This window comes from Ictalurus punctatus, chromosome 13 (genome assembly GCF_001660625.3).
Source record: "Ictalurus punctatus breed USDA103 chromosome 13, Coco_2.0, whole genome shotgun sequence".
In the NCBI taxonomy this organism is placed as follows: domain Eukaryota; kingdom Metazoa; phylum Chordata; class Actinopteri; order Siluriformes; family Ictaluridae; genus Ictalurus; species Ictalurus punctatus.
Window position 1 is genome coordinate 2,513,017 of NC_030428.2, and position 14,864 is coordinate 2,527,880.

The following is a 14,864-nucleotide window of genomic DNA, read 5'->3' on the forward strand; positions in this document are numbered from 1 at the left end:
AGTAAGTCACTTGAAATGTATAGTTTAGAACGCTTACAAACAGGTTTAAGCTTCTGTTTGCCACACTATGCTTAAGAGTTGTTCACTGAAGCCCATTCTAGTCCTAAACTATAACACTGTCTTGATTCTATGGCACGCTCCGTGGCTGGTTGCCGAGGGAACCAACTACACTGCCTCGTTGTGTTGCCGAAATACCTGAGCAGGGTCCCTAACGGAAGCCTATACATTCTGAAACAAAGTGCATGGATCAAATACGATCAGACAGTGGTCCATGCTGAAGCAAGGCTTTTTACGTAGTTGTGGCCGAGTGGTTAAGGCGATGGACTTGAAATCCATTGGGGTTTCCCCGCGCAGGTCCGAATCCTGCCAACTACGTCTGAGATTTGGTTTGTGATTCCAGTGCTGGGGTAGCAAGAGTGAGGACAAACCTGTCTGGATTCTTCCCTGAAACACCATGTACCTTAAATGCTATTAAAAGTTTACAGTTGTTGCATACCTGCTGTTGTACTGGGAATTTACCAATTGAATGAATGCTTTTCATTCTGAGGGACCCAAGAGTCTGGTGTTGTTCCTTTAAACATTCAGGAGCTGCCCAGATCAAACAATCATTGCATACCTGCTATTGTACAAAGTCTTCAGTCAGATATTACCGCTTGCCCACTATTGAATTGTGAGATGCCAGACTCGGGCGTTGTTCATTTCAGTGTCTGGTTTGCTGTGGCTGTTACCCAAGCTTGTATGACAAGCCGTTAAAAATCCAGCTATGTCACCTTAAAAAGTGTTGTCCTCTCCTGGAAACATTTGGGTCAAAATACTGCATGGGTTCCCTTTAAATCACTGCCGTAGATATTCGACCAGTTAGACAAGTGTATATACGACTCATATGGTCAACATAATGTGCATCATGCATGGTCCACGACGCACAGCGTCAGTGTGTCAGGATGGCCGAGCGGTCTAAGGCGCTGCGTTAAGGTCGCAGTCTCCTCTGGAGGCGTGGGTTCAAATCCCACTTCTGACAACCTGACCAGTTGCTGCACCCTCGGTCGAGGGTCTGAAAGACTGTTTGTAACGTAGTTCCTCTTTGCATGGAATTCATTTTGAAGTAAGTCACTTGAAATGTATAGTTTAGAACGCTTACAAACAGGTTTAAGCTTCTGTTTGCCACACTATGCTTAAGAGTTGTTCACTGAAGCCCATTCTAGTCCTAAACTATAACACTGTCTTGATTCTATGGCACGCTCCGTGGCTGGTTGCCGAGGGAACCAACTACACTGCCTCGTTGTGTTGCCGAAATACCTGAGCAGGGTCCCTAACGGAAGCCTATACATTCTGAAACAAAGTGCATGGATCAAATACGATCAGACAGTGGTCCATGCTGAAGCAAGGCTTTTTACGTAGTTGTGGCCGAGTGGTTAAGGCGATGGACTTGAAATCCATTGGGGTTTCCCCGCGCAGGTCCGAATCCTGCCAACTACGTCTGAGATTTGGTTTGTGATTCCAGTGCTGGGGTAGCAAGAGTGAGGACAAACCTGTCTGGATTCTTCCCTGAAACACCATGTACCTTAAATGCTATTAAAAGTTTACAGTTGTTGCATACCTGCTGTTGTACTGGGAATTTACCAATTGAATGAATGCTTTTCATTCTGAGGGACCCAAGAGTCTGGTGTTGTTCCTTTAAACATTCAGGAGCTGCCCAGATGATGGTTCGCATCCAACCCACATCCAAATCCAAAGGGACAAAATCGCTGACGATCGTTAAGCAGTTCATGTGAATAAAGAAATAAAGAAAGAAAAAAACTGTACACAGAATAAATTACACCAAATACACTGGGAACAGTTTAACTAAATCTTTATGAAGTGAAACAATATTACGGTTTCAACATTTCCTATTATTGCTGTCACTGAAAGGTACCAAAGCTTGCAGAAAATGACATTAAAACCGAAGTATATGTGATACAACTGGGGTAACATCCAGAGACACATCGCACCAGTCACAGAAGACGGTAAAGGCAAATGCACAGAGGAGACCGCCCCAACGAGAAGCGCTTATGAATATATTGTAAATCAAGTGCTCCTATTTGAAGAAGTCTAATTGTGCTTTCTTTTGAAAGTATTGGATGTTGTCCGAACTGTTTAACGTTTAATCAATTGAAAAAATAAACGAATAAATAAATAAATGAATAAACAAAAAAATATCAATCAATCAATCAATCAATAAATAATAAAATGAAAAAAAAAAGGAAGTATCTTTAGTTGCTTCAATCACCCAAAAGCACCCCAACAAATAGCACTTACCATTCAGGAAGGTCAGAGCCATTGATAGAATAACGACCGTGACAATAAGACAGATGGGTGGTCTGCTTCTTTGCATCTTCTCCTGCCGCATTCACCACAACAAATATAATCACTACATTCCCGCTATCCTAGAAGTTGTCCACTGAGAATTTACCAGTTGACCACCATTTCATTCTGAGGGGCCTGAGTCAAGTGTTGTTCCTTTGAATGCTCAGAGTCTGATCATAACTTGAGATGATTCACAGTCCAACCCACAGAATCCAATGTGACAATAGAAGTGATGATGGCAGATCACTCCATGTGAATGAACCAGGTGATTCACACATTGACAGGCAGTTATCACTCTAGATTGAGAGTAGGTACACAGCCAAATGATGCTTTCACTGATGTATTCAAAGGTATTGCTCTAAGAGATTTCAGCGTATGTTTCACTAAATATCTGTGCAAGAATTTTAAGAAATATTTATGAAGAGAAAGACTCAAGTTAGAATCTCAACAACGATGAATGTGATTATAGTTTCACACATCCGTGGTGTCCAAATTCACTGAAAGTTGCCCCAACTTGTAAGCAACAAGCAACTACCCCAACAAGTAGCACTTACCAAATGATTCAGACAGGTCAGAGCCATTGTTAGGGTATCAGTTGTAACAATAATGCTGAGTGACCTCTTCCCTATCAACCGTAAGAATTATCAATAAGAGTAAACAATCATTGCATACCTGCTATTGTACAAAGTCTTCAGTCAGATATTACCGCTTGCCCACTATTGAATTGTGAGATGCCAGACTCGGGCGTTGTTCATCTCAGTGTCTGGTTTGCTGTGGCTGTTACCCAAGCTTGTATGACAAGCTATGGAGCCGTTAAAAATCCAGGTATGTCACCTTAAAAAGTGTTGTCCTCTCCTGGAAACATTTGGGTCAAAATACTGCATGGGTTCCCTTTAAATCACTGCCGTAGATATTCGACCAGTTAGACAAGTGTATATACGACTCATATGGTCAACATAATGTGCATCGTGCATGGTCCATGACGCACAGCGTCAGTGTGTCAGGATGGCCGAGCGGTCTAAGGCGCTGCGTTAAGGTCGCAGTCTCCTCTGGAGGCGTGGGTTCAAATCCCACTTCTGACAACCTGACCAGTTGCTGCACCCTCGGTCGAGGGTCTGAAAGACTGTTTGTAACGTAGTTCCTCTTTGCATGGAATTCATTTTGAAGTAAGTCACTTGAAATGTATAGTTTAGAACGCTTACAAACAGGTTTAAGCTTCTGTTTGCCACACTATGCTTAAGAGTTGTTCACTGAAGCCCATTCTAGTCCTAAACTATAACACTGTCTTGATTCTATGGCACGCTCCGTGGCTGGTTGCCGAGGGAACCAACTACACTGCCTCGTTGTGTTGCCGAAATACCTGAGCAGGGTCCCTAACGGAAGCCTATACATTCTGAAACAAAGTGCATGGATCAAATACGATCAGACAGTGGTCCATGCTGAAGCAAGGCTTTTTACGTAGTTGTGGCCGAGTGGTTAAGGCGATGGACTTGAAATCCATTGGGGTTTCCCCGCGCAGGTCCGAATCCTGCCAACTACGTCTGAGATTTGGTTTGTGATTCCAGTGCTGGGGTAGCAAGAGTGAGGACAAACCTGTCTGGATTCTTCCCTGAAACACCATGTACCTTAAATGCTATTAAAAGTTTACAGTTGTTGCATACCTGCTGTTGTACTGGGAATTTACCAATTGAATGAATGCTTTTCATTCTGAGGGACCCAAGAGTCTGGTGTTGTTCCTTTAAACATTCAGGAGCTGCCCAGATCAAACAATCATTGCATACCTGCTATTGTACAAAGTCTTCAGTCAGATATTACCGCTTGCCCACTATTGAATTGTGAGATGCCAGACTCGGGCGTTGTTCATTTCAGTGTCTGGTTTGCTGTGGCTGTTACCCAAGCTTGTATGACAAGCCGTTAAAAATCCAGCTATGTCACCTTAAAAAGTGTTGTCCTCTCCTGGAAACATTTGGGTCAAAATACTGCATGGGGTCCCTTTAAATCACTGCCGTAGATATTCGACCAGTTAGACAAGTGTATATACGACTCATATGGTCAACATAATGTGCATCATGCATGGTCCACGACGCACAGCGTCAGTGTGTCAGGATGGCCGAGCGGTCTAAGGCGCTGCGTTAAGGTCGCAGTCTCCTCTGGAGGCGTGGGTTCAAATCCCACTTCTGACAACCTGACCAGTTGCTGCACCCTCGGTCGAGGGTCTGAAAGACTGTTTGTAACGTAGTTCCTCTTTGCATGGAATTCATTTTGAAGTAAGTCACTTGAAATGTATAGTTTAGAACGCTTACAAACAGGTTTAAGCTTCTGTTTGCCACACTATGCTTAAGAGTTGTTCACTGAAGCCCATTCTAGTCCTAAACTATAACACTGTCTTGATTCTATGGCACGCTCCGTGGCTGGTTGCCGAGGGAACCAACTACACTGCCTCGTTGTGTTGCCGAAATACCTGAGCAGGGTCCCTAACGGAAGCCTATACATTCTGAAACAAAGTGCATGGATCAAATACGATCAGACAGTGGTCCATGCTGAAGCAAGGCTTTTTACGTAGTTGTGGCCGAGTGGTTAAGGCGATGGACTTGAAATCCATTGGGGTTTCCCCGCGCAGGTCCGAATCCTGCCAACTACGTCTGAGATTTGGTTTGTGATTCCAGTGCTGGGGTAGCAAGAGTGAGGACAAACCTGTCTGGATTCTTCCCTGAAACACCATGTACCTTAAATGCTATTAAAAGTTTACAGTTGTTGCATACCTGCTGTTGTACTGGGAATTTACCAATTGAATGAATGCTTTTCATTCTGAGGGACCCAAGAGTCTGGTGTTGTTCCTTTAAACATTCAGGAGCTGCCCAGATGATGGTTCGCATCCAACCCACATCCAAATCCAAAGGGACAAAATCGCTGACGATCGTTAAGCAGTTCATGTGAATAAAGAAATAAAGAAAGAAAAAAACTGTACACAGAATAAATTACACCAAATACACTGGGAACAGTTTAACTAAATCTTTATGAAGTGAAACAATATTACGGTTTCAACATTTCCTATTATTGCTGTCACTGAAAGGTACCAAAGCTTGCAGAAAATGACATTAAAACCGAAGTATATGTGATACAACTGGGGTAACATCCAGAGACACATCGCACCAGTCACAGAAGACGGTAAAGGCAAATGCACAGAGGAGACCGCCCCAACGAGAAGCGCTTATGAATATATTGTAAATCAAGTGCTCCTATTTGAAGAAGTCTAATTGTGCTTTCTTTTGAAAGTATTGGATGTTGTCCGAACTGTTTAACGTTTAATCAATTGAAAAAATAAACGAATAAATAAATAAATGAATAAACAAAAAAATATCAATCAATCAATCAATCAATAAATAATAAAATGAAAAAAAAAAGGAAGTATCTTTAGTTGCTTCAATCACCCAAAAGCACCCCAACAAATAGCACTTACCATTCAGGAAGGTCAGAGCCATTGATAGAATAACGACCGTGACAATAAGACAGATGGGTGGTCTGCTTCTTTGCATCTTCTCCTGCCGCATTCACCACAACAAATATAATCACTACATTCCCGCTATCCTAGAAGTTGTCCACTGAGAATTTACCAGTTGACCACCATTTCATTCTGAGGGGCCTGAGTCAAGTGTTGTTCCTTTGAATGCTCAGAGTCTGATCATAACTTGAGATGATTCACAGTCCAACCCACAGAATCCAATGTGACAATAGAAGTGATGATGGCAGATCACTCCATGTGAATGAACCAGGTGATTCACACATTGACAGGCAGTTATCACTCTAGATTGAGAGTAGGTACACAGCCAAATGATGCTTTCACTGATGTATTCAAAGGTATTGCTCTAAGAGATTTCAGCGTATGTTTCACTAAATATCTGTGCAAGAATTTTAAGAAATATTTATGAAGAGAAAGACTCAAGTTAGAATCTCAACAACGATGAATGTGATTATAGTTTCACACATCCGTGGTGTCCAAATTCACTGAAAGTTGCCCCAACTTGTAAGCAACAAGCAACTACCCCAACAAGTAGCACTTACCAAATGATTCAGACAGGTCAGAGCCATTGTTAGGGTATCAGTTGTAACAATAATGCTGAGTGACCTCTTCCCTATCAACCGTAAGAATTATCAATAAGAGTAAACAATCATTGCATACCTGCTATTGTACAAAGTCTTCAGTCAGATATTACCGCTTGCCCACTATTGAATTGTGAGATGCCAGACTCGGGCGTTGTTCATCTCAGTGTCTGGTTTGCTGTGGCTGTTACCCAAGCTTGTATGACAAGCTATGGAGCCGTTAAAAATCCAGGTATGTCACCTTAAAAAGTGTTGTCCTCTCCTGGAAACATTTGGGTCAAAATACTGCATGGGTTCCCTTTAAATCACTGCCCGTAGATATTCGACCAGTCAGACAAGTGTTTATACGACTAGCACACGACTCAACATAATGTGCATCGTGCACGGTCCACGACGCGCAGCTTCAACGTGTCAGGATGGCCGAGCGGTCTCCCCTGGAGGCGTGGGTTTATATCCCGCTCCTGACATTTAGAGCCTTTGCTGCACTCTGTTGAGGAGTTGTTTGGCTGTTCCTCTTTCAAGAAATCCCTCGAAATGTCCCTGCATAGTTTAGGGTTCAAGTTTGAACTCCTCCTTGTAGCCCATTCTGGGGTTCAAACTTGAGCTTCTTCTCCAGATCAGGATGGCAGAGCAGTCCAAGGTGCTGCGTTCAGGTAGCAGTCTGGAGGCGTGGACTCAAATCCCACTTCTGACAATCAGCCCAGTTGCTGCACCCTCTGTTGAGGGTCTCAAAGACTGTTTGTAATGTAGTTCCTCTTTGCATGGAACTCATTTTGAAGTAAGTCACTTGAAATGTATAGTTTAGAACGCTTACAAATAGGTTGAAGCTTCTGTTTGCCTCACTATGCTTAAGAGTTGTTCACTGAAGCCCATTCTAGGCTTAAACTACAACACTGTCTTGATTCTATGGCACTGTCCATGGATGGTTGCCGAGGGAACCGACTACACTGCCTCGTTGTGTTGCCGAAATTCCTGAGCAGGGTCCCTGACGGAAGCCTATACATTCTGAAACAAAGTGCATGGATCAAATACGATCAGACAGTGGTCCATGCTGAAGCACAGCCTTTTTACGTAGTTGTGGCCGAGTGGTTAAGGCGATGGACTAGAAATCCATTGGGGTTTCCCCGCGCAGGTCCGAATCCTGCCAACTACGTCTGCGATTTGGTTTGTGATTCCAGTACTGGGGTAGACAGAGTGACCACAAGCCTGACTGTATTCTTCACTGGAACACCATGTACCTTAAATGCTATTAAAAGGTTACAGTTGTTGCATACCTGCAGTTGTACTGGGAATTTGCCAATTGAACCAATGGATGCTTTTCATTCTGAGGGACCCAAGAGTCTGGTGTTGTTCCTTTAAACATTCAGGAGCTGCCCAGATGATGGTTCGCATCCAACCCACATCCAAATCCAAAGGGACAAAAGCGCTGACGATCGTTAAGCAGTTCATGTGAATAAAGAAATAAAGAAAGAAAAAAACTGTACACAGAATAAATTACACCAAATACACTGGGAACAGTTTAACTAAATCTTTATGAAGTGAAACAATATTACGGTTTCAACATTTCCTATTATTGCTGTCACTGAAAGGTACCAAAGCTTGTAGAAAATGACATTAAAACCAAAGTATATGTGATACAACTGGGGTAACATCCAGAGACACATTGCACCAGTCACAGAAGACGGTAAAGGCAAATACACAGAGGAGACCGCCCCAACAAGAAGCGCTTATGAATATATTGTAAATCAAGTGCTCCTATTTGAAGAAATCTAATTGTGCTTTCTTTTGAAAGTATTGGATGTTGTCCGAACTGTTTAACGTTTAATCAATTGAAAAAATAAACTAATAAATAAATAAATGAATAAACAAAATAATATCAATCAATCAATCAATCAAAAAATAATAAAATGAAAAAAAAAAGGAAGTATCTTTAGTTGCTTCAATCATCCAAAAGCACCCCAACAAATAGCACTTACCATTCAGGAAGGTCAGAGCCATTGATAGAATAACGACTGTGACATTAAGACAGATGGGTGGTCTGCTTCTTTTCATCTTCTCCTGCCGTATTCACCACAACAAATATAATCACTGCATTCCCGCTATCCTAGAAGTTGTCCACTGAGAATTTAGCAGTTGACCACCATTTCATTCTGAGGGGCCTGAGTCAAGTGTTGTTCCTTTGAATGCTCAGAGTCTGATCATAACTTGAGATGATTCACAGTCCAACCCACAGAATCCAATGTGACAATAGAAGTGATGATGGCAGATCACTCCATGTGAATGAACCAGGTGATTCACACATTGACAGGCAGTTATCACTCTAGATTGAGAGTAGGTACACAGCCAAATGATGCTTTCACTGATGTATTCAAAGGTATTGCTCCAAGAGATTTCAGCGTATGTTTCACTAAATATCTGTGCAAGAATTTTAAGAAATATTTATGAAGAGAAAGACTCAAGTTAGAATCTCAACAACGATGAATGTGATTATAGTTTCACACATCCGTGGTGTCCAAATTCACTGAAAGTTGCCCCAACTTGTAAGCAACAAGCAACTACCCCAACAAGTAGCACTTGCCAAATGATTCAGACAGGTCAGAGCCATTGTTAGGGTATCAGTTGTAACAATAATGCTGAGTGACCTCTTCCCTATCAACCGTAAGAATTATCAATAAGAGTAAACAATCATTGCATACCTGCTATTGTACAAAGTCTTCAGTCAGATATTACCGCTTGCCCACTATTGAATTGTGAGATGCCAGACTCGGGCGTTGTTCATTTCAGTGTCTGGTTTGTTGTGGCTGTTACCCAAGCTTGTATGACAAGCTATGGAGCTGTTAAAAGTCCAGGTATGTCACCTTAAAAAGTGTTGTCCTCTCCTGGAAACATTTGGGTCAAAATACTGCATGGGTTCCCTTTAAATCACTGCCCGTAGATATTCGACCAGTCAGACAAGTGTTTATACGACTAGCACACGACTCAACATAATGTGCATCGTGCACGGTCCACGACGCGCAGCTTCAAAGTGTCAGGATGGCCGAGCGGTCTAAGGCGCTGCGTTCAGGTCGCAGTCTCCCCTGGAGGCGTGGGTTCAAATCCCACTCCTGACATTTAGAGCCTTTGCTGCACTCTGTTGAGGGGTTATTTGGCTGTTCCTCTTTCAAGAAATCCCTTGAAATGTCCCTGCATAGTTTAGGGTGCCTGGGTTCAAGTTTGAACTCCTCCTTGTAGCCCATTCTGGGGTTCAAACTTGAGCTTCTTCTCCAGAGCAGAGCAGTCCAAGGTACTGCGTTAAGGTCGCAGTCTCCTCTGGAGGAGTGGGTTCAAATCCCACTTCTGACAACCTGACCAGTTGCTGCACCCTCGGTCGAGGGTCTGAAAGACTGTTTGTAACGTAGTTCCTCTTTGCATGGAATTCATTTTGAAGTAAGTCACTTGAAATGTTTAGTTTAGAACGCTTACAAACAGGTTTAAGCTTCTGTTTGCCACACTATGCTTAAGAGTTGTTCACTGAAGCCCATTCTAGTCCTAAACTATAACACTGTCTTGATTCTATGGCACGCTCCGTGGCCGGTTGCCGAGGGAACCAACTACACTGCCTCGTTGTGTTGCCGAAATACCTGAGCAGGGTCCCTAACGGAAGCCTATACATTCTGAAACAAAGTGCATGGATCAAATACGATCAGACAGTGGTCCATGCTGAAGCAAGGCTTTTTACGTAGTTGTGGCCGAGTGGTTAAGGCGATGGACTTGAAATCCATTGGGGTTTCCCCGCGCAGGTCCGAATCCTGCCAAATACGTCTGAGATTTGGTTTGTGATTCCAGTGCTGGGGTAGCAAGAGTGAGGACAAACCTGTCTGGATTCTTCCCTGAAACACCATGTACCTTAAATGCTATTAAAAGTTTACAGTTGTTGCATACCTGCTGTTGTACTGAGAATTTACCAATTGAACCAATGGATGCTTTTCATTCTGAGGGACCCAAGAGTCTGGTGTTGTTCCTTTAAACATTCAGGAGCTGCCCAGATGATGGTTCGCATCCAACCCACATCCAAATCCAAAGGGACAAAATCGCTGACGATCGTTAAGCAGTTCATGTGAATAAAGAAATAAAGAAAGAAAAAAACTGTACACAGAATAAATTACACCAAATGCACTGGGAACAGTTTAACTAAATCTTTATGAAGTGAAACACTATTACGGTTTCAACATTTCCTATTATTGCTGTCACTGAAAGGTACCAAAGCTTGCAGAAAACGACATTAAAACCGAAGTATATGTGATACAACTGGGCTAACATCCAGAGACACATTGCACAAGTCACAGAAGACGGTAAAGGCAAATGCACAGAGGAGACCGCCCCAACGAGAAGCGCTTATGAATATATTGTAAATCAAGTTTAGAACGCTTACAAATAGGTTGAAGCTTCTGTTTGCCTCACTATGCTTAAGAGTTGTTCACTGAAGCCCATTCTAGGCTTAAACTACAACACTGTCTTGATTCTATGGCACTGTCCATGGATGGTTGCCGAGGGAACCGACTACACTGCCTCGTTGTGTTGCCGAAATGCCTGAGCAGGGTCCCTGATGGAAGCCTATACATTCTGAAACAAAGTGCATGGATCAAATACGATCAGACAGTGGTCCATGCTGAAGCAAGGCTTTTTACGTAGTTGTGGCCGAGTGGTTAAGGCGATGGACTTGAAATCCATTGGGGTTTCCCCGCGCAGGTCCGAATCCTGCCAACTACGTCTGAGATTTGGTTTGTGATTCCAGTGCTGGGGTAGCAAGAGTGAGGACAAACCTGTCTGGATTCTTCCCTGAAACACCATGTACCTTAAATGCTATTAAAAGTTTACAGTTGTTGCATACCTGCTGTTGTACTGAGAATTTACCAATTGAACCAATGGATGCTTTTCATTCTGAGGGACCCAAGAGTCTGGTGTTGTTCCTTTAAACATTCAGGAGCTGCCCAGATGATGGTTCGCATCCAACCCACATCCAAATCCAAAGGGACAAAATCGCTGACGATCGTTAAGCAGTTCATGTGAATAAAGAAATAAAGAAAGAAAAAAACTGTACACAGAATAAATTACACCAAATACACTGGGAACAGTTTAACTAAATCTTTATGAAGTGAAACAATATTACGGTTTCAACATTTCCTATTATTGCTGTCACTGAAAGGTACCAAAGCTTGCAGAAAACGACATTAAAACCGAAGTATATGTGATACAACTGGGGTAACATCCAGAGACACATTGCACAAGTCACAGAAGACGGTAAAGGCAAATGCACAGAGGAGACCGCCCCAACGAGAAGCGCTTATGAATATATTGTAAATCAAGTGCTCCTATTTGAAGAAGTCTAATTGTGCTTTCTTTTGAAAGTATTGGATGTTGTCCGAACTGTTTAACGTTTAATCAATTGAAAAAATAAACGAATAAATAAATAAATGAATAAACAAAAAAATATCAATCAATCAATAAATAAATAAATAATAAAATGAAAAAAAAGGAAGTATCTTTAGTTGCTTCAATCACCCAAAAGCACCCCAACAAATAGCACTTACCATTCAGGAAGGTCAGAGCCATTGATAGAATAACGACTGTGACAATAAGAAAGATGGGTGGTCTGCTTCTTTGCATCTTCTCCTGCCGCATTCACCACAACAAATATAATCACTACATTCCCGCTATCCTAGAAGTTGTCCACTGAGAATTTACCAGTTGACCACCATTTCATTCTGAGGTGCCTGAGTCAAGTGTTGTTCCTTTGAATGCTCAGAGTCTGATCATAACTTGAGATGATTCACAGTCCAACCCACAGAATCCAATGTGACAATAGAAGTGATGATGGCAGATCACTCCATGTGAATGAACCAGGTGATTCACACATTGACAGGCAGTTATCACTCTAGATTGAGAGTAGGTACACAGCCAAATGATGCTTTCACTGATGTATTCAAAGGTATTGCTCTAAGAGATTTCAGCGTATGTTTCACTAAATATCTGTGCAAGAATTTTAAGAAATATTTATGAAGAGAAAGACTCAAGTTAGAATCTCAACAACGATGAATGTGATTATAGTTTCACACATCCGTGGTGTCCAAATTCACTGAAAGTTGCCCCAACTTGTAAGCAACAAGCAACTACCCCAACAAGTAGCACTTACCAAATGATTCAGACAGGTCAGAGCCATTGTTAGGGTATCAGTTGTAACAATAATGCTGAGTGACCTCTTCCCTATCAACCGTAAGAATTATCAATAAGAGTAAACAATCATTGCATACCTGCTATTGTACAAAGTCTTCAGTCAGATATTACCGCTTGCCCACTATTGAATTGTGAGATGCCAGACTCGGGCGTTGTTCATCTCAGTGTCTGGATTGCTGTGGCTGTTACCCAAGCTTGTATGACAAGCTATGGAGCCGTTAAAAATCCAGGTATGTCACCTTAAAAAGTGTTGTCCTCTCCTGGAAACATTTGGGTCAAAATACTGCATGGGTTCCCTTTAAATCACTGCCGTAGATATTCGACCAGTTAGACAAGTGTATATACGACTCATATGGTCAACATAATGTGCATCGTGCATGGTCCACGACGCACAGCGTCAGTGTGTCAGGATGGCCGAGCGGTCTAAGGCGCTGCGTTAAGGTCGCAGTCTCCTCTGGAGGCGTGGGTTCAAATCCCGCTTCTGACAACCTGACCAGTTGCTGCACCCTCGGTCGAGGGTCTGAAAGACTGTTTGTAACGTAGTTCCTCTTTGCATGGAATTCATTTTGAAGTAAGTCACTTGAAATGTATAGTTTAGAACGCTTACAAACAGGTTTAAGCTTCTGTTTGCCACACTATGCTTAAGAGTTGTTCACTGAAGCCCATTCTAGTCCTAAACTATAACACTGTCTTGATTCTATGGCACGCTCCGTGGCTGGTTGCCGAGGGAACCAACTACACTGCCTCGTTGTGTTGCCGAAATACCTGAGCAGGGTCCCTAACGGAAGCCTATACATTCTGAAACAAAGTGCATGGATCAAATACGATCAGACAGTGGTCCATGCTGAAGCAAGGCTTTTTACGTAGTTGTGGCCGAGTGGTTAAGGCGATGGACTTGAAATCCATTGGGGTTTCCCCGCACAGGTCAGAATCCTGCCAACTACGTCTGAGATTTGGTTTGTGATTCCAGTGCTGGGGTAGCAAGAGTGAGGACAAACCTGTCTGGATTCTTCCCTGAAACACCATGTACCTTAAATGCTATTAAAAGTTTACAGTTGTTGCATACCTGCTGTTGTACTGGGAATTTACCAATTGAATGAATGCTTTTCATTCTGAGGGACCCAAGAGTCTGGTGTTGTTCCTTTAAACATTCAGGAGCTGCCCAGATGATGGTTCGCATCCAACCCACATCCAAATCCAAAGGGACAAAATCGCTGACGATCGTTAAGCAGTTCATGTGAATAAAGAAATAAAGAAAGAAAAAAACTGTACACAGAATAAATTACACCAAATACACTGGGAACAGTTTAACTAAATCTTTATGAAGTGAAACAATATTACGGTTTCAACATTTCCTATTATTGCTGTCACTGAAAGGTACCAAAGCTTGCAGAAAATGACATTAAAACCGAAGTATATGTGATACAACTGGGGTAACATCCAGAGACACATTGCACCAGTCACAGAAGACGGTAAAGGCAAATGCACAGAGGAGACCGCCCCAACGAGAAGCGCTTATGAATATATTGTAAATCAAGTGCTCCTATTTGAAGAAGTCTAATTGTGCTTTCTTTTGAAAGTATTGGATGTTGTCCGAACTGTTTAACGTTTAATCAATTGAAAAAATAAACGAATAAATAAATAAATGAATAAACAAAAAAATATCAATCAATCAATAAATAAATAAATAATAAAATGAAAAAAAAGGAAGTATCTTTAGTTGCTTCAATCACCCAAAAGCACCCCAACAAATAGCACTTACCATTCAGGAAGGTCAGAGCCATTGATAGAATAACGACTGTGACAATAAGAAAGATGGGTGGTCTGCTTCTTTGCATCTTCTCCTGCCGCATTCACCACAACAAATATAATCACTACATTCCCGCTATCCTAGAAGTTGTCCACTGAGAATTTACCAGTTGACCACCATTTCATTCTGAGGGGCCTGAGTCAAGTGTTGTTCCTTTGAATGCTCAGAGTCTGATCATAACTTGAGATGATTCACAGTCCAACCCACAGAATCCAATGTGACAATAGAAGTGATGATGGCAGATCACTCCATGTGAATGAACCAGGTGATTCACACATTGACAGGCAGTTATCACTCTAGATTGAGAGTAGGTACACAGCCAAATGATGCTTTCACTGATGTATTCAAAGGTATTGCTCTAAGAGATTTCAGCGTATGTTTCACTAAATATCTGTGC

At 42.2% G+C, this 14,864-nt stretch overlaps 11 non-coding genes across 11 annotated transcripts; all 11 read left to right on the forward strand.

Annotated features, from left to right (window-relative positions):
• Positions 1–293: 293 nt before the first annotated feature.
• On the forward strand, positions 294–375 carry trnas-uga (transfer RNA serine (anticodon UGA)). The gene has a single exon. It is a non-coding gene; the product is annotated as a tRNA-Ser (tRNA).
• Positions 376–935: 560 nt separating this feature from the next.
• Positions 936–1,018, forward strand: trnal-aag (transfer RNA leucine (anticodon AAG)). Its single transcript has one exon. It is a non-coding gene; the product is annotated as a tRNA-Leu (tRNA).
• A 376-nt stretch (positions 1,019–1,394) lies between these two features.
• trnas-uga (transfer RNA serine (anticodon UGA)) lies at positions 1,395–1,476 on the forward strand. The gene has a single exon. It is a non-coding gene; the product is annotated as a tRNA-Ser (tRNA).
• A 1,866-nt stretch (positions 1,477–3,342) lies between these two features.
• On the forward strand, positions 3,343–3,425 carry trnal-aag (transfer RNA leucine (anticodon AAG)). The gene has a single exon. It is a non-coding gene; the product is annotated as a tRNA-Leu (tRNA).
• A 376-nt stretch (positions 3,426–3,801) lies between these two features.
• Positions 3,802–3,883, forward strand: trnas-uga (transfer RNA serine (anticodon UGA)). The gene has a single exon. It is a non-coding gene; the product is annotated as a tRNA-Ser (tRNA).
• Positions 3,884–4,443: 560 nt separating this feature from the next.
• Positions 4,444–4,526, forward strand: trnal-aag (transfer RNA leucine (anticodon AAG)). The gene has a single exon. It is a non-coding gene; the product is annotated as a tRNA-Leu (tRNA).
• Positions 4,527–4,902: 376 nt separating this feature from the next.
• Positions 4,903–4,984, forward strand: trnas-uga (transfer RNA serine (anticodon UGA)). Its single transcript has one exon. It is a non-coding gene; the product is annotated as a tRNA-Ser (tRNA).
• A 2,531-nt stretch (positions 4,985–7,515) lies between these two features.
• On the forward strand, positions 7,516–7,597 carry trnas-aga (transfer RNA serine (anticodon AGA)). The gene has a single exon. It is a non-coding gene; the product is annotated as a tRNA-Ser (tRNA).
• A 1,874-nt stretch (positions 7,598–9,471) lies between these two features.
• trnal-cag (transfer RNA leucine (anticodon CAG)) lies at positions 9,472–9,554 on the forward strand. The gene has a single exon. It is a non-coding gene; the product is annotated as a tRNA-Leu (tRNA).
• A 1,557-nt stretch (positions 9,555–11,111) lies between these two features.
• On the forward strand, positions 11,112–11,193 carry trnas-uga (transfer RNA serine (anticodon UGA)). The gene has a single exon. It is a non-coding gene; the product is annotated as a tRNA-Ser (tRNA).
• A 1,868-nt stretch (positions 11,194–13,061) lies between these two features.
• On the forward strand, positions 13,062–13,144 carry trnal-aag (transfer RNA leucine (anticodon AAG)). The gene has a single exon. It is a non-coding gene; the product is annotated as a tRNA-Leu (tRNA).
• Positions 13,145–14,864: the final 1,720 nt, after the last annotated feature.